This window comes from Balearica regulorum, chromosome 1 (genome assembly GCF_011004875.1).
Source record: "Balearica regulorum gibbericeps isolate bBalReg1 chromosome 1, bBalReg1.pri, whole genome shotgun sequence".
Taxonomy (NCBI): Eukaryota; Metazoa; Chordata; class Aves; order Gruiformes; family Gruidae; genus Balearica; species Balearica regulorum.
The window spans coordinates 149309888-149328442 of record NC_046184.1 but is presented as its reverse complement, the minus strand read 5'-3'; the positions used below and the strand labels follow the sequence as shown (position 1 = coordinate 149328442).

The 18555-nt window shown below is 41.9% G+C and overlaps 1 long non-coding RNA gene across 4 annotated transcripts in view; it reads left to right on the top strand.

Moving 5' to 3' along the window:
• The window catches only part of LOC142599125 (uncharacterized), a 31315-nt gene extending 20177 nt beyond the window's left edge, over nucleotides 1–11138 (top strand). Inside the window, exons 3-6 of one of the 4 annotated variants that reach the window (XR_012832815.1) lie at nucleotides 5404–5527; nucleotides 5947–6126; nucleotides 9397–10259; nucleotides 10295–11138. This is a non-coding gene — a long non-coding RNA (uncharacterized LOC142599125). Of the gene's footprint in view, nucleotides 1–5403; nucleotides 5528–5946; nucleotides 10260–10294 lie in introns of all 4 variants that reach the window. The other 3 variants (XR_012832811.1, XR_012832813.1, XR_012832807.1) reach the window with 3 other exon arrangements.
• Nucleotides 11139–18555: the final 7417 nt, after the last annotated feature.

The following is an 18555-nucleotide window of genomic DNA, read 5'->3' as shown; positions in this document are numbered from 1 at the left end:
CTAGTCTTTATTTTAAAAAAGAATTTCCCAATAGTACTGTTATCAGTCCATCTTTTTTGCTGATTCTCCTCTCCATTACAAGGGTTTCCGAGATTATGAATGAAAGGCTGTGTTTTCTCAACCAAATCCTCGACTCCTCGGTCTATTAGTAAACTAATGTTAACTTACAAGATCTGAGTGAAACCTCAGGCTCTGCCAGCTGGATGCTCGAGGAGCCCAAGCTGGCTAGGTAAAGAAACACCTTTTTCACATGCCCCCGGCCTGGGTCCTGCGTTGCCCCACAAGTTTCTATCGGGACAAAGGCTGACATTGTCTGCAAGGAGCAACTCAGATTACAGCCCCTTCCAGCTGCGTTGCCCCTGACCCCGATCCTGCCCCGGGCTGCCCATGCTCTGCCCTCCCCACATGCACGGAGACTTCAGCTGCAGCTCGCTGCCTGCCAGTGTTGAGTCTGGTCTTGAGGGTGGCCTTGGATGCATTTTAAAAGGCAGCGCAGACACTCTGCGGGGATAACATGGAATGATTATTTTAGGGCAGATTTTCCCCTAAAAAAAAATAATAGTTCTACATGCACGCGGTTTGATCTTCACACAAAGGATTTATATAAGAACTCACTTCTCCCTGTCGGTTACAAAAAAATAAAAGCGGGCTGGTGGGATTTAGGGAAGTGTGCAGGCTAGAGGATAGCGGCAGACAAAAGGGAGTTTTTCTTCTAAGAACATCTGCACAGCTGGAGCTCTGGCAGCGCTGCAGTTAGAAAGCCTAGGTGTTGCCTGGCTGGGGCAAGGGACAATGTCTGTTCGGCACCCTCCTGACACAAAAATTTGGCCAGCAGTTCTTAGAGTAGTCCCCAGCCCTGTCCCCTGCTGTGTACACACAGACGTATACGCATTATTTTGCTGCCAAATGCGTGGTTTTTGGGAATCCAGCACCCTGGAGGTAAAGCGTACGCAAAGGATCTGAGGGTAAGGGTGGAGGAAGAAACTGAGGCTAAAGTAGATGTAAAACAGGCACTGCTGCAGTGGCTCTAGACCAGCACAAACCCAACATACCAGCTCCTAGATGCCCTGCAAAAATGTGCCTGTAGCTCAGGGTGGAGATACTTACTTGATAGAATCATAGAATCGTTTAGGTTGGAAAAGACCTTTAAGATCATCGAGTGCAACTGTTAACCTAGCACTGCCAAGTCCACCACTAAACCAACAGGTCTCCTAGAGAAAAACAGCCCTGGCAGCCAGCAAGGACCCAGCAAGACAGGAGAGATGCTCCCTTTTGGTGCCTGCACCCCAAAAAAGTCTTTCTAAAGACAGGTGACTACCTACGAGTGTAGCACTGGCTAACTCTGTCCAAACTGCTTTGTGGCCTGAAGGAAATGTGCACATGAGTCTGAAGGTGCTCAGATTTTTGTCTGTCTCGGGCCGGGCCCATTCAGCCACCTCTGCCCTCCCTTGGGATTAAGTCCCAAATCCAAAGACAGATCCTAACACTACAACCTGTGTGCTTGCCTTTAATATAGCATGATGCTTAAAACTGAATATAAGCAGCGATGAGGCTTTAGATCTTCCTCAAATCTCAGTGTAACTTTGAGGTTGTCAGCCAGTGCTGAAGTGAGAGATCTGGAGTAGGAAAATTAGTGAACACAAAAGTCATGATATTTACTCAGTTTATGCATTTTCTCTCTTTTTTTTCATAAAACCTGCATAACTGGCATGTAATTGTTTTGCTAAGTGAGCCTTGAAAGTGAAAGTCTTGATAGCTGTCACATATCTTCTTTGTAGTACAGTGTGTTGTCCTTAGAAGCTAATCAGTAGAACTTGCTTAGAAGAACTTAATCAGCAGAACTGAGCACATTGTCAGTGCTTAACAAATAATAAATTATAATAATAACAGCAGTTCCTTTTGACACAACCTATCAAACTTTTGCTTTATTTCCAGGAGTGTCTTACTTGCCTCCAGTTAGGATTTAATATCTACTACAGCTCTGCTTACTATGGTTGAGAGCACTGGTGATACGACCTAACAGGGTGCAAGTATTGATCGAAATCAAATTTTGACAAATGGCAGAAAAAGAATCCCAAGAAAGTTCTTAGGCTGCTCCTTTTCACTTACTAGTGTTGCTTATAAGACTTAAAAATTGAATTCAAGAATAGATTTGATCCGCTCAATTGTTAAAATGTAAACCACTATGCTTACAAGTTAATAGAATCACATTTGAATTTCCTGATAGTCTCTTTTTTAAAAGAGGCTTTCCTTACAGAAAGGTGAATGTATCCAGAAGCACATCTATTATTTTTAATTATTATTTTTGTTATAAGGAGCGTGGATTGCTCAGAGAGCTGTTAACATATCTGGGGCTATCACTTCTTTGTCACCATTGTAATTTGGCTAGGGCTGGGAGTTACTGACGGAATTTTAATTTTCTGATTCTTTGGTAGTTTATATGCAATCGGTCAGTGGGTTTTATTAACTTTCAACAAGATGTATACCCATGTTAGAAAGAAAACCACCGGGTCAGCTCTAAGCTGCCTCTAATTGTCACAGGCTTAAATGGAACCGTGTCAATTTATCCCGGTTGAGGACCTGACCAATGATCACAACTGGCATTAATTAGCAGATATGTTATCAGACTCCGCGGAGACGCCCCGGGTTGAGTGACAACAGAGGCGCTCAGCTGCCGCGGCCAGTGGAGCCGTGCCAGTCTGGCAGCCGACGGTGCAGTGCCTGATGCCAGCAGGTGGAAAGTCCGGGTCACCCCTGATGGAGGCACGGTGGTGGCTTTTGCTGCCAGTCTCCATGCAGAAGGAGCCTCAGAGGTCAGGGTGGCTGATTGTATTAAAACACAAGCAACACGAGGCACCTAGGATGGGGGAAGGTGGGGGGAGAAGAGGGGGAGGATGCTCCAGCGTGGAACTGACTCATCCCTGGAGCTGGGTATGCACGAGATACTGCACTGCTAGTGTGAAGCGAAAGCCACTGGCAAATGTGTTGGGGCTCTGGCTCTCTGGGGTTATGTGTGCACCATCTGAGCTGAGACTGTAATACCAGTTGCACATATGTGATAGAAGGGTGAGGGGGACACCTCTAAAAAGAGGGGATCCTAAAAAGCAGTAGCATTTCACAGTGGCAGCTACTGACACTTGCAGCACTATTATGGCTGTAAACTAGGGGTTTGGACCATGACTAGAGAAGTGTCTTGAGCAGGTCACCTGGCTGAATGAAGAGCAGGAACATGAGAAATTTGAGAGGCTGCACCATTACCAGGAGAAAGGAAGAACGTACTGTCCTCCCTTTGCATTCATCTGAGTTCAGCGTGCGTTAAAACCAAGCCAACAACCAGTGCAGATACTCCTTCCTCAGTAACAGCCAGCTCATCTCCTTTCTCATGCTCACCTGCCACCAGGGGATGGTGGAAAGGAAGAAGTTGCCAAGTTAACAGTGTGGGACCTTTGTAAAGATTTCTGGTCTCTCAATGTTCACAGGACAAACCTGGACCTCATGTAACTCACGGAGTAATGTTTTCAGCCTTCACCAGCTACTGACACAATTTCAAAATTGGCTCAAGTTAACTGACCCCATGCTTTTTGGTGCACTGGGAAAAAAATTATTTTCACTGTGAGATCTTTTTGTTGTAACCCAGGAAAAGAAAACAGCAGGAGAGTGAGAGTTAAATAGTACTGGGAATGGAGAGGTCTTTAGGCTGGTCCCAGGCCTCTGACACAGCCGATAGGAAGATGCAAAATATCTGAAGAAGGTGCAATAGCAACCACCACCCAAAAATCCTCTGTCACCCTTTCTGCACACTTGCTCCACCATATTAAGCAATTTATGAAAAAATGTTTAGGTACCTATTTGCTGTGAGAAATCTGAGTCCTTCTCTGAATAGTCATCTCTGGGCCCAAAGCCACAGAAGGAGATGACTGACACTTGTGTGGGACATAGATGTCCAAGTGCAGGATCCCAATCCACATACCCTCTAAGTATCATCATCCACATTTTTGCTAATAAAGATCTCAATATGGCTAAAATCCTTCTTCTGCTTGTGCCTCTTGGCCAGGCGGTCACCAGCTCAGCTGAGCTGAACTTCTCAGCAGCTAATCCTGATTTGCCTCCTCAAACTATGCATTGTTTGCCTGCATCTCTTCAAAGAATGGCCTGGCAAAGCACGTGCAACACACGATTGGGACTGAGCAGCACATAACGTACAGCAGCTGTCTTCACTTTCATTCAGAGTATATACCTTCGAAGTCTGCCTGAACTTCAGAGGGTTCAAGCCCTTATCACTCATCTGCAAATAGAGCAGGAACCCTAGCCAGGAAGCTACAAGCTAAATATTCATGGGGGAAGGTATTTTCCATACTTCCTGCAGAAGTGGTGCTGATATGCATAAGGTTCTCTGGGAGGAGTTTAAGGCAATAAGGTGGGGAATAAGATACCTTCCACAGCCCTCTTCTGCTGAATTAGCTCGCTCTGCACTTAGCTGGTTTGGATTGGTGCAAGATCGAGGATCTTGTTCAGTATACTCATTGCTGCGTAAGGTGTTTCTAAAATATTGGCTTAACAGACTAATGAAAATACAGTGATTTTTTTCAGAAAAATCAGTAAAACATATTCTCAAAGGATCTACAGATGTGATGATTATTGGAGTTTTAATTAAAATAGCAGGTAAAATAAGTATTATGCTGTGTTATTATTTCTAAGATAACAACAGAATAAAGGTGCCCATTTCTTTTTCGAGTGCAATTTTCTAAATGAAAAAGTAAACATTAATATCTTCAGCGATCTTACTGATCTTGTACGATAATTTAGAAAAATATCTCTATTAGGGATAGTTATATATGCTTTTTGTTGGAAATGCAATCACAGAATATGCACATAGCTGCAATCTGTAGACAGATTAAGTAAATTAAATCACTCAATGTCTTTTTTCAATAGCTCTAAAGTTAAAAGTAATTTGCAAAGAAAATACTCAGTTTCAATTGGTTTGTAATATCTGTTAATGATCTTTGGAAAAATTTCTGATAACACGCAGGAATTCCCTCAGGGACAGGGTTGTGAATAAGTGGATTTTTTTAAGTTTGAGATGTCATTAGCTAGTGATTTCTTTGAAGTAAAAAGCTGTTACGGAATAAATTGCAGAGGTATACAAGTGAACAGGACAATCATTTTTATGAATAATATACATTTTTTCCACTGTGCTTTCTGCCCTCTGAAGAAATAATTTACAATCTAACTTGCCATTACAAACATACTGGAATCACAACTGCATGTGCATTTTGTGCTTACCTTACGTATATGATCTGTCTTTGTACAAAAGTACAGATGATGGTGTAAAATGGTTAGTGTAAGGAGCTAGTGTGCTCCTTTTAATTTTTTTTTTTTTTCTTTTTTTTTTCCCCCTGGTAGATAACTTTTCCAATCCACAAGGCTGAAACAACTTCCCATAACTGAAATGACTCCAGTACAGCTATTCCTTAGAAGACATCCTCCCTGATTTCTTGTGGGGCCTGTAAGATGACTGAAGTTGTAGGTGAGTGCAATCATGGACAAAAGGACCTCCATTCTCTTGGTACCTTGTTAGCATTAATAGATTTTCAACAGTTCAGAGATGAACCAGATATCTGTCATGCATCACCAAAATAGTCATAGAATCATAGAATGGTTTGGGTTGGAAGGGACCTCAAAGATCATCTAGTTCCAACCCCCCCTGCCACAGGCAGGGACACCCTCCACTAGACCAGGTTGCCCAAAGCCCCATCCAACCTGGCCTTGAACGCTTCCAGGGAGGGGACATCCACAGCTTCTCTGGGCAACCTGTTCCAGTGCCTCACCACCCTCACAGTGAAGAAGTTTTTCCTTGTATCTAATCTAAATCTACCCTCCTTCAGCTTGAAGCCATTACCCCTCATCCTATCACTACATAATATAAAATAAGGTAACATTTCTCAGAACACATCAGATCTCCTGGCCTCTGCCCCCATCTAAGGGTAGCTGAAGTAGAAAAGAGCACCAGAGGCACCGTAGGCTATACCAGCCCATGGACAACATTGTCCTGCTTCTGAGGTTCAGCTGTACAATTCAGCCATGGGCAGCTGAGGATGGGCCTTATGTCTCCATAGGCTTCTGTAGGTGAGTCTGGGTTTAGACAGGGACTGGGGATACTCTGAAGGGATGCTGGTCTGGGTGATGGGGCACTGGGACTCCAGGGTGTGCTGTCACATAGATCAAGAGGTAAGGCTAGTTGCCATCACCGAGCCTTTGGTTTCCTCACCTTCCTCAAAAGTTCTTTTGCCCAAGACCTTGTTGAACTTGGTCTGCTTTTTCCTGATCTACACAGAGACCTGGAAGACATACCATGTAGCATGAATATGACTGCTGCCTCCAGGGTTCCCACACAGCATTGGAGGAGAAAGGAGTTGTCCAGCTCTAGTAAGACAGTTGAACAGCCATAGGTTTGAAAAGCCTCCTAGTCTTTGATGGGCCTCTGCATAGGAATTCATGCATACCTTGATAATCCATCAGTAGGTCAGACAGCCTCTCACTTGCTATACCTAGATGTTCAGTGATGGTCTACAGCTACTCTGAGAGTAGTGGAACTCCTTCCTGACTGCTTCTTAGCAGTAACTGGTACTGGTCATTCCTAAGATGCCTTGACTTTGGCAAAGGCCAATACGAGACAATACGGAAGGAGACTCTCCCTCCTCACTGTACGTTTAACAGTGTAACAGTTTACCATGGATGAAGATGCCTTCCTGACCCTGCCTGTTGACTAGCATATGCCAAGAACTGCTGGGATGATTGGACCTTATTACATAATACCAGCTAGTAAAACTCTCACACATTGTTTTAAGGCTATGGGCAACCATTATTATCATCTAATCAGATCTTCTGCATAATACATGCTACTGAATTTAACCCCATCTGAACTTTGTGTGAAGATTTGCTTTCATGCCTAAAAATGCTTCCTTATTTACAAATACAATGCTGTTTTTCTCCGTACTATCTGTTCAGCAGCAAGTTCCATTAATTAACTGTATATTGTTTGGAAAAGCAATACCTCTTATCCGTTTGAAATTGGATACCTCTTCGTTTCACCTTGCAGGATAGGAAAGGTTTGTTTTTTCCCCTTTGCTGCTAATTAGGTTGGAAGATTGTGCGGACGAAATGTTATTTATATTATAGTCATGCTTAAGCAGAGCTCTGACGAAGCCTGGGGATCCCATCGCAGAAAGTGAGGGAGACTGTGCAAACCTGTCGGGGCTGAGACTATTTGAATAGACAAATGGCGCATTTTTGAGGGAGCTGAATGACTTAACTGAGAAGATTGCCAGGCAAGTCAATGGATTCATACCTTTGAATCACCTATGCTTTTCTGAAAAAAATAATTCAAAATTTGAAAGAAAGGTATGGAAAAGTGAAGTTTCTAAAACTAAGACCAAAAAAGGAGTTTGGGATATAGTCAGTGAAGGAAAAAAGGTGTTGCTAATATGTAGCTCTGTGTCCTGTCCACTGTCCATATGTCACATTGGCTTCCAGTGGTTGAGTGTCTCAAGGTCTGAAAGTCCTCTGAGACAGCAGGATACACTGAGGAAGATATCCACCATGCCTGCTTAGTGCAAGGGCTCAAAGCCTTCCAGAAGAACTGCTAGGGGACAAGGACATCTAGATTATCTCAGGCAACGGCACTTGTTCCAAGTATATGGAAAGGGTTCATGTATGATTTGCAGTCCCATAAGGGTGAATCTTCCCTGAAAGACAGGCTGGTGCTCGTGTTCTTTATCTCTTCTCAAGAAATTTCCCATTCTTTTGACTTTTATCATTTTTATTGCCATTCTCTGGACTTGTTCTATTTCTACTTTCTTTTTTCAGGGATGAGGTGACCAAATTTGAAGACAGTATTCAAAGTGAGGATGTGCCACTGATTTATATAATAGCATTATAATATTTTCCATATTATTCTCTAAAACTCTTTTCTTCGTACAAACCCCATAAGATTCTTTTTAATTCTTTGAACTACAGTGCCTTTTAACATCTGTAGTTTACTCTGATCAGATTTTGACAAAGGAATAAAAGGCTCCATTTTTCACATAGAATTTTATTTATTGTTTGAACTTTAGAGGAGAAATTGGTTAACTTACAATTTAAAATTCTTGGCAATGTAGACCATTGGGCGAGGATTTCATTATCAGCCCTTCTATACTTTCTGTAGAACTATGTGAGGCTGAAAGTTGGTGTGCAAGTCAATAGACTTGTCTTTCATTTTATAAACACAGCCAAAGACTTAATTTGGAGCTGCCAGGATCCCCAAAGATGTCAGAAATGTACCCCCTGTATCCCCATCCTGAAGAAACATGCTGGGGCCATGCAATTACTTGCCATTCAACCAGGACCACGCACACGTGCAAGAGGTACTGGAGTTGCGCAGTCTCCTGTTTACCTTACCACACACCTCCATGCCAGGCCAGGGGAAGACCCCTTTGAAAATGAGGTGCTTGATGACTGCAGAGGGTGAGGATCTCACTCTCGCGTCACAGCGGGGCGTTATGCCTTCATCAGGGTATTAGAAAAAGCTCAGGGAAAACAGTTACATCTATTCTATTGCCTAAGACACGTCCTGCAGCTACTGCCTTTTCTTAGAGTTACCAATCCAAGTGCTGACCCTGCCTGACCCTGCTTATCTTGTAAAAGCTGACAAGATCACAGCCTGAAGCAGTATAGCCACAGGCTCAATACTGGCTACCAAAATGTCTGTTTAGTATTTTCAAGAAACGCTGCTCTAAAGATTTACAATACCAGCTGCTAGATGTATGGACAACACCAACACACAGCCCTGACCCCTGAACATTCAGCCCCACTTGCACAGAAATTTGTGCCTCTCAAGGGGCCAACACTGAGCTGCCACAAAACAGGGATTCCCTACCTGCAAGTGAGCTGGAATTTAAGCATCATATGGTTGTATACACTCGGATATTTGGTAAAAGTATTTGAAAACTACAGCCTTGAGTTCAGAATTCATTGTTACCTTCTTTCATCAGTTGCATTACTGTTTAGCAATAGAAAGAGCTCTGCCATTTCTCTGTAGTATCTTTTTTTTTTTTAGTTTAGTATAGAGAAATGTCTTAGTTCTTCTGTGATCAAAGCATTTTTTCATCAGAAGTTATTTTTAGATGCTCTGTAAGTTTCTTCATAAGCAAACATTTTAGCTCCACTGTTTAAAGCAAATGCATGTTTTCCTGAATATCTCTAAAGATAAACACAGGTTTAAATATTCAAGAAATATTAAAGGTTTAGTTGTATATACATTCATACACCATATACAGTAATAGTTTTTGCAGAGTGGTGTGTTTTTGTTTTTCTGTTTTGGTTTTTTTTTTTTTTTTTTTTTTCTTTTCGTTTTAGAACAGCAAAGACATGGAAAAGACATTGAGGTCCTATTGCTCCTGTCGGAAACTTCTGCTGACTACAGCATGAGTTGGATTTGGCCCAGAGAAACCAAATACACACAAGTAACAATGAGTTGGCCGTACAAGCAAGGAAAATCACAGATAACAGGTGCACACAAATTAGCAATGTACCTTTTAGGTCATCCAGTACAGCTCCCTGACACCGTGAGATTGTTTCCTATGGCATATTTTCGATTGTTTTGTGTGCCTGGATTAAATGTCCTAAGTGATGCCATGTCCCTAGGGAGAGATTGTGCTGCCTAGAGTATCTTGTTGTCAGAAGTTTTTTTCCTTTCTTAACATCATCATATTTCTCCCAGTTATGCCCCTTAGCGAACCTCCTCCTTTTCTTTCATTGATGCTATTTTCCTCCAGTATCTTTTAACTAGTGTGATGTTGTATTTAGTTAGCATTAAGCCAACCCATAGCTATTTAGCTCATTTAATCTTCCCTGACAAATCAGTCCTTTCAGTCTCCTGGTTATTCTTCCTCTCCTCTTATGACACTGCTGCCTGTCAGTATCTTTTTTAGTTATGAGATTTGAAAGACGTGATATGTTTCTCTGAACTAATGACAGATCTGGTATAGGGTTAAGCACCGTTAATGTCTTCTCACTAAAAACTCTGCTGATGTCCCTAGGGGAAAGCGACTGGTGCTCTGGACAGACATAGAGGCAGAGCATCCTGCTCAAACCACTTCCTTGGTGCCACTTATTCTATCGGCCAACAAAAGCCTATGCAACCAGTTAACTTAGTGGTTCAAAAACCAAATACATGTAATTATGGATTTATTTTATTTTTCAAAATGTTAGGAGATAGAGTAGCACAGATAAAAAGATCTTTGTTGCTGTTGAGGTTTTCTGACTCTTGGTCATGGGCATCCCAGTCTAAGATTGTGGAAGACGTTGTTGAGTAACTATATCTGAGGAGAGTACGTTGTAGAAAGTAATTATATACATAGTCACAAGCCTAGCTGTTCACTTCAGGCAATAAATTGTGATCAACAAACAACACTCCTTTAGTGCTAAATGAGATCTTGGTTGTAATTGAATGTCTTTACCTTTGTGTTCTGTTGGATTGGAGGAATATAATTTTAATCTGCTCTCTTTAAATTTTCATTAAGGAACATTTCAGCTACCTGCAGCCTCATCTGATGTTGTTTAATGATACCAGCTAGCTTGGTCTTCTGTGCACCAGCAGGGGCTTCTTTAAATTGGTCAACTGTATGGAAGATTGTTTTCAAGTTTAATGTACTTGGAATCAACCTTTAAAAATGATGGCATCTCTAAAGACAGTTTATGTACATAGTGCACACACATACATGCATGCATTTACACGTGCATGTGTCTGTATGCTTATATATATGCGTAAGTGCACACGTATGCACAGAAACGCTGATTCTATTCACCTTCTTGAAACTGTTTCATCTGGTATTAACATAAATGTGCTGTTAAATTGGCAGTATTATACATTTTTGTTGGAGTTTACTTCTGTAACATAAAATCAGAAAGATAAGCTGTGAAACTCATGCAGCTGATGACATAATGATAGGATCTCGTGATGCTGAATCTCATATTTCTGGGAGTGTGGGATGGATGTTCCTTGCTGGAATAATTATACTGCCTATTGCAATATATGTTTCGTTGTTTTCATGTGGGCACTGAGATGTCCAAACCATTAAACATATATAATATAATGACTCCTGTGTTCCTTATTTATTCTAAAGAAGGCATTAACTTTCTACGGTTGTTTTATTGTATAATAAAGCCAACTACTCTAAGAATCTGTGATGAACATAGCAATAATCTGTGACAATATGCATATTTACATTTAATAATGAAGTCCAAATGTACATATGTGCATATAAATATGCATATATGTATATACAATCACACATAGAGAGGCATATACACAAATTAAATGGAACCAATTAGAATGTGGCATAAATAGCTTCAAAGCTTACCTGTTATGGCTATGTGAACGGATAATTTGAGCTACAAAGACAAGCAAGAAAGCATAGCTCAATACACTCCATTGGCTCGTTCCCATTATGCTCAACAGCGACAGGCTGTATGCTAAGATGGGGTACCAGCAGACATTCATAATGACAGCTGGTTCAAAACAGAGCTTTCAAAATAGTGCAACACCCCTAACTTCCTTCCAAATCGTGGTGTTTGCCAGCACTTAGCTGAGGCTGATTCTTAAGGTCAGATGTTCAGATAAAAGTTATTCAGAAAGAATCTGCTTCTTTATGTTTGAACTGTATATATATTCAACATATAGGCTCTCTGTTGCCCGTGAATTTGCATTTGAGCTCACACGTGGATTATGCTTGGCTACTACCTGCAAAAATGATGGATGTTTCTCCCTAATACCATGCCCTATTGCCTGAGATTGTCCTCTATCAAGTTTTCTGCTCTCGTGGGCTACATAAAATGAGATCCAAACAGTAGCTTTTTGTTTTTCCAGGGAAAAAAATTACGCAGCCTCTCTGTTGAGAAGTGGAGGAAAAGTGGTTTCCCTTTAGCATCACCCACATCACACCCACTATGCTCAGCCAACTAGGAACACAGCAAAAAAAATATTTCAGTTGTCCTGTGTGACTTTTCCTAGTGGATGCGTATAGAATCTCGAAATAAACACATTCCTCCTTTGGAAGGAAATGCAAACGGGTTTATCTATTTGCATTTGAACTCAGTGAAAAATAACTAGGCACAGAAAGCAAGCTTGAAAGTAGGATATGAATATAAGTAAAGCTAAATTTCACTAGGCTAAATTCAAGTGAAATGTGCCACACTGTTATAATTACTACACAGAACATACGCTAATTAATTGTTACGCTCTGCTGGTGAAATAGTTAAGTATTACATATGGGGGAAGTGGAGGAGCTTACCCTGAGATGCTATTGACTTTGCTGAGAAGCTGGTATGTGGGGAGCGCGCCATGAACAACCTTATGAAAACGAGGCTGATCAACTGATTTGGTCTTAGCAATAACTTTTCAGGGTGATTAGAAGAATATTGTAAATCTGTGATAAATTCTAGTTGTAGCACCGGATTACTAAGTGTGTGCAGTGTGCTCAAAGGCAGTTTTTCATTTACCGTATCACCTGGGGACCCCAGTGTCAGACCTTCAAATTCAGACAGCTAAAGTGCTGCTGTTTGGGGATCTTCAGAACTGCCTGGACACTTCTCTCCAAATGAAATCAAGGATACCTGGGCATCAGGGTACTTCAGAAAAGTGGTGACCAGGTGCCTATTAGTTTCTTGGGGAGCTGTACTCATTTCAAGAGTACTGACTCTCCTTCAGCTGGAGGCTCTGGGGAGATGCTGAGGGGAACAGGATGAGTCTGTGTTCATTTCTGGAGAAGGTATGGATCTCTTGCAAACAAGAGGCTTATGCAGGGCTGCTTCCCTGTGGCAGGCTTGCTTGGCTTACTGACACCCATCCTGCTAGCTCCAGCGTGGTACGTGTGAGCAGTGTTGGCCACGCACTCTGGCTGGCAATGCTCTTGTTTGCCATCAGCCTTCCCTCCTGGATCAGGGCTGCTACCAATTGCTGAGGAGTGGCCAGGAGCAGCTCCCTCTGGTGAACCTCTTTTGTGCTTTTATCTCCCTCTTCTTGGCAGTAAGCTGCCACTGGCTCCCAGCCATGGCCCTCTCGCCCTCCCCAGTGCCCAGCTTGCATGCTCAGCCAGTGCCTACATCTCTTCCAGCAGCTGGCCCTACTTTTCCTCCACAGCTGGCTGCTGCCCCCTACTGTGGTAATTATTATTTATTATGGATATTCAGTGTACATTATGTGTCCAGAGTCCAGTCCTGTCTGAATCAGTACCAGGGTCCCACTGTGTGGGCAGAATCACGCAGCAATACAAGTTGTTTCACATCTATATTCACCTGACTCTCACACAGGGAGAGACTGAGGGGAAAGGAGTGAAGGTGGCTGTTGGCACCTATTAGCACCATCTGATGTGACATGTAGTCTCTGTCCTGCGTTACATGACTCCAGCAACAGCACAGCTGAGTGCAGACCTGCTTTTTCTCCACCTTGCTATCAATAGCAGGTCTCTCGCTATTCCCGCTATCTAGCAGGAAACACCTGAGGTGTTTTCCAAAAGTCACGGTGGCTGCTCAGTCACAGTTTAACTCTCCCTTGCTGTGAATGCAGATATTGTTTGGGTTTCAGTTGCTTTCAAGAAGTAATGCCCTTAGAGCACAGCATGGCTATGTGGGACATCATTTTCTTTCCTGTTTCTCTCTCCCACCTTCCTCTCTGGAATTCTCTGTTCCTTTGTGCATGCGCCCTTCTCCTTGCACTTCAGCCTTCCTCCTCACACTGCCTCCCTGAAGACAGCACCCTCAGTTAAAACCAGAGGATCTTGAACTCCCACAACTTAGTCCACAGGCAAAAGCACCTGGAGGAAGAAGCAGCTTCTGTACATTCAGAAAAATACGGAATCCTAAACATATTTCCCACATATATGTCCATGCATGAGAGGCAGGTTCTCAGCTGTGGTGGTTTTAGGGCTAGCTCTGTTCAAGAAGATGGAGCAATACTGCTTCATGGCAACTGAGGATCTGTCCCAGTATGTAAATGTAAATATCTATTTTTACAAGCCCTCCTACAGTTTGCTTTAAAAAAAAAAAGCTTTCTTTTTAGACACTGAAAGCATACAAGCCAGTTAGAAATGTCCCACTTTCTATATTTTGTCTAATTCCTACCTCTGACTTCCTTTGAAAGCTCTCAAAATCTAATGAATTCAAGAGACAGAGTGAATTAAAACTGAAGTAGCGTTGCCTTTACTGCACTGTGCCTGCAGGAATGGAAAAAAAATAGAAAAAAAACAGGAGAGAAATGGAAAGGGTATGAAGCCGTGTAAATCCAGATAATTTAAAATGTTTGATTGTAAGCGGGCTCACCAAACCCAGCAAAATTCCCACTGTCCTATTACTTGTAATCTTCTGCCCTTTCAGCTAGCTGCAGCAAGTTAATGTCAAGAGCAAATACTCACGTAATGCAATCTCTACATCAGAGCACTTTTTGCCATGAATCACTTTTTTAAATTGTTTTGAGTTTACATTTAATTGCTTCCTTTGCATGCTATGTGTACACATGCACTCCTCCCGGCCCCCCCCCCCCCCCCCCTTTTTTTGTACATAACTGTCGTGTAGGCTGGAGCTATAGTCTGGATATGGAGTATTCAAATGTCAGAGCTCAAGGAGTTTGAATCCAAGAACGGATTTGTCCTCTTTTAAGATGGTAACCACATGTGTGACTTGGATCCAGATCTGGGGTGGATTCTGGATACACTAATTTGAGTGCATTAGGATTTGGGATTCAGACTCGTTTATTTGTTACGACACTAGTCCTAATACCCACTACTGGGTGTTCACCTCTCCCTTCACTACAAAGAGAAATGCTTCCCATGTTCACTTCCTCTGGACTGATTTGTAGTTAATTCTAGGAATAAAAAAAATCTTCAAGGTATTTTTCTCAGTTTTATTCCTTAACATCCTCTATGACAGTTGCTTATAAGTGACCTGTGCAAAAACTTTTAAACATTTGGGTCACTTGGTTACCTTTCTCTGAGAAGTCCTTGTTATCCCCCTCTCCCTCTGAAGGCTGCTCCAAGTACTCCAATCATATAGGGTGGTACTTTTCCCCCTTGTAACAGCCTCAGTGGTTTGAGAGACTGAAGAACACCCTCATGGGATGTTCCTGTCCAACAAACTCTCCCTTGAACTGCTGTTCAGAACCAGTTTCTTGGGCTCCCTAAAACTGTGGTAAACTTCAAAGCTCTGCAATTCCCAGGATTTTCCTCATCTTCTTTTGAAGACAGTCAACATAATAGGGCTTCCCAGCCTTCTTGTGCTGCTGCATTTTTCAAGGGAAGAAGGCATCCCCTTGTCAGTATCTTGGCTTTTTCTCACTTTATTTCCCCTCAGAACTCGCAGATGAACACCATCCGGTTGTGGTGATTTACTGCACTTGAGTTTCTCAAGTTACTCTACAACTTCCTCCTTAGAGACTTCAATCTGTATAAAGGCCACACTCTGATTTTCTTTGCAAAGTGCCTTTGGCACAGGAATTTCTACATGACTCTCAGCAGCAGACATGATGCAAGAGATTCATTTAACTCCTCTGCTATCTTGTTGCACTCGCCTCCTGACCCACTTTATACAGATTTGTGGGGATCTCTGGGGCGTTTTCATGCATAACCCAGCCTAGGATTTATATTCACCAGCAGGTGAGGCTTGGCTCTGAGCTGGTATTATCCTGCTGCTGCACTGAAGGATATTTCTGCTCATTACTGCAGCCACTCCCATCACATCTTATTTGGCTGGTTTGTTATGCCCAATACCTCTGCATTACATTTGTCACAGGTGGGTTGAATCCTCACTGATACAAACTGGCGCTGTCCCTAGGGAGATGTTCTGGTGAGGATCTGGTCCTGCAGGAGCATCCCTCCTCTAGCGCTAAGGCAAGCGACCCCCCCCCCCCCCGGCATGTCATGGCAGAGGGGCGGGCTGAGTGCTCAGCATCACAACCCAGAAGTGGGACCCGTATGTAGCCCACGGCCTGGCCCTCAGCCAAGCAAACAGCCCTTGAGTCTTTTGCCTTTGATAAAGGGAAGCCAGAAGGCTACAGAAATCCTTTCTCTTTTCCCCTCTTTCTTTTGTATATCTTTATTTCTCTTTCTTCACACTCTCTTTCTGTTTCAAGACAGACAGAAATTGCTGTACAGCCCATCCAGTCTTTAAGGTTTGTGAAGGACAGAACTAGAACATCAGAAATGGGGCAAATATTCTCCATGTCCTGTTTTATTCTCTGGCCAGTGTAGGCTGGCCTTCAGTCCAGACATTTCAAAAGAAGGTCACTTTTATGAAAACACATGTTTGCAAACACTACTGAGCTTTGAGACGTAAAACTTATTTCAATGAACTTTGATGACCATTACTTGGTCTGTTTATAGAATCAGACCCCAGATAGTAGCTTAATTTGCATTACAGTCACTAAAGATATATATATATACCTGATTTGAGACACAGACAAACATCCCTTTGATATGGGATGGATATGAGATTGACATTAACTATTATTGTCTGAGGCACAGATATAGAAACTATATCTGAAACCAGTTCCATGGCTTCATCCATCAATGGAATGGAAAAGTATTTCTGCTGTTGTTGAGGTTGTCCTAGCTTTCAGAAAGGATGGTGGGTATCCTTATTTGACTAACTTTCTTATTTCAAGTGAAGAAGGAATATCTGACACCAAAGAGCTCTACTTTCTCATTGGCTTTTGGGAGCAGATAAAAGACCCTGAACTTCCCAACCTTCCTAGATTGGTGTTAAATATGTCTTGAGATCCATAATTCCAGAGCTGTCAGTCAAAGTCCAGCCTATTTTATCTATATCAAGATACAGACAGGCATTCTCATCCCTAGAATGTCTGTTTAAATAAATGAAAAAAGTCTTAGAAATTAATTGGGTCCTTATTTTCCTAAAAGTTGGGAATTCACATACAGGGCAGGATTCATTGCACCTTGCTGTAGCTGTCTGAGAACTAGCTATGTGGTTTCAGATGACTCTTTTCTTTCTCTGTCCTCTGCAGGTGGAATCTTCAGATCTCACTCAGTTCAACTATTTAATGTCACCATTTTAGGATGGTATCATCTCAGATGGCCATGGTAAAATAGGTCTGTGTTGCCAGCAGAGTCTCTCTTTTTGTCTCTTGACTATAGAAGGAGCATAGGCAATTGTCTTAGATCAAACCATTAAGGTGACATTATCCCATTGTTAATGTCTTGATTCATTGCCATTTTGAATTTAAGTTAATTTAGCGTTATTCTGATTTGATATATATTTTTTCTTTTACTGTAGTCTACAATAATGATGATGCTGCCTCCCAAACATCCCACTTCTAATCTGTTTTCACTGAAATGATTTTCAGATTTTCTGCTTTACACGATGTAAAGAGAAATGCTACTTTCTTGGTCTCATTTTCATCACCTATAGGTGTTCTTATTTTATCTTTCAATATTTTGACGGAATGTAGTGATATGCTAGGATCCCACTTAACAGTGCATGAACAAAATCTCAGCAAATGGCCTTGTAGTGCAATACAAAGTTAAGATACAAACAAAAAATGTAAAGAGGCTGCTTTTAAGAAGTTTCTTCTGATATAATAAATTTTGTACATTTATAATATCACATTGACACAATATGTCACAATACATTTTCAAATCAGTTTGAAAGTATCATCTCAATGGCCAGAACAAATATAATGTGTGGATATTTATAAAATATGGTTAGCAATAACTAAGTGAAGTAATTGAAATCATACTACACAGCACTTAACGCAATTTCTATTTTTCCATTTTTGCACCCTGCCTTCTCACAATACAAGCAGGCTACACAACCCCCTAAAAAGTAAGTTTCTAAGAGATTAGAAATCTTTCAGAGGCCTTTAGGAAGGGACATGCAAAGGGATACAAAACACAGAAGGATAAGTATCTGTTCATGTCAGTGAAACAAGACAACAATCCTAATAGTGGAGCAAGGCAAGTCTTGACCCTTTATTTTCATCACTCTTCCAGCATTTGAAAAGCCAGTTACATGGCTCTCCTGGTGATAGAAGAGCATCTCTTATCACTAATGCTGTTGGCAAGGTGCAAAAAGCAGCAAAGCTTAGCCTTGGATTTTGGGTTACTTTTGGAGTCTGCTTAACCTGTGGAATGTGTGCACTGTCAGGGCACAGGCTGGTCCTTTCTCAAAAACTCTGTATCATCAATTAATTTTTCTCATTAAAACTTGTATGCCATTCTCTTTCTCTATTCCCTCTCTCCATCTTAAAGATACTGAAGACATTGTTGCTGGCTCAGGTTCTGGTTCACCTATTGATGGTCCGATCACTCTCAAAAGAAGCTTTCTGAACACCATTCCATCACTTCACCTTAATACTACACTTTAGCCAGGGATGAGCAACACCTTCCTCTGCTTTTCATGGGACTTTCACCAGAACTTAAAAAAATCTTGCTTGCCCACAGGACAAAGCAGATTAGTGCCTGGAAGCACTGCCTCCTGTGTCAGTCAGGCTTCTAGTCTACCTTCTCT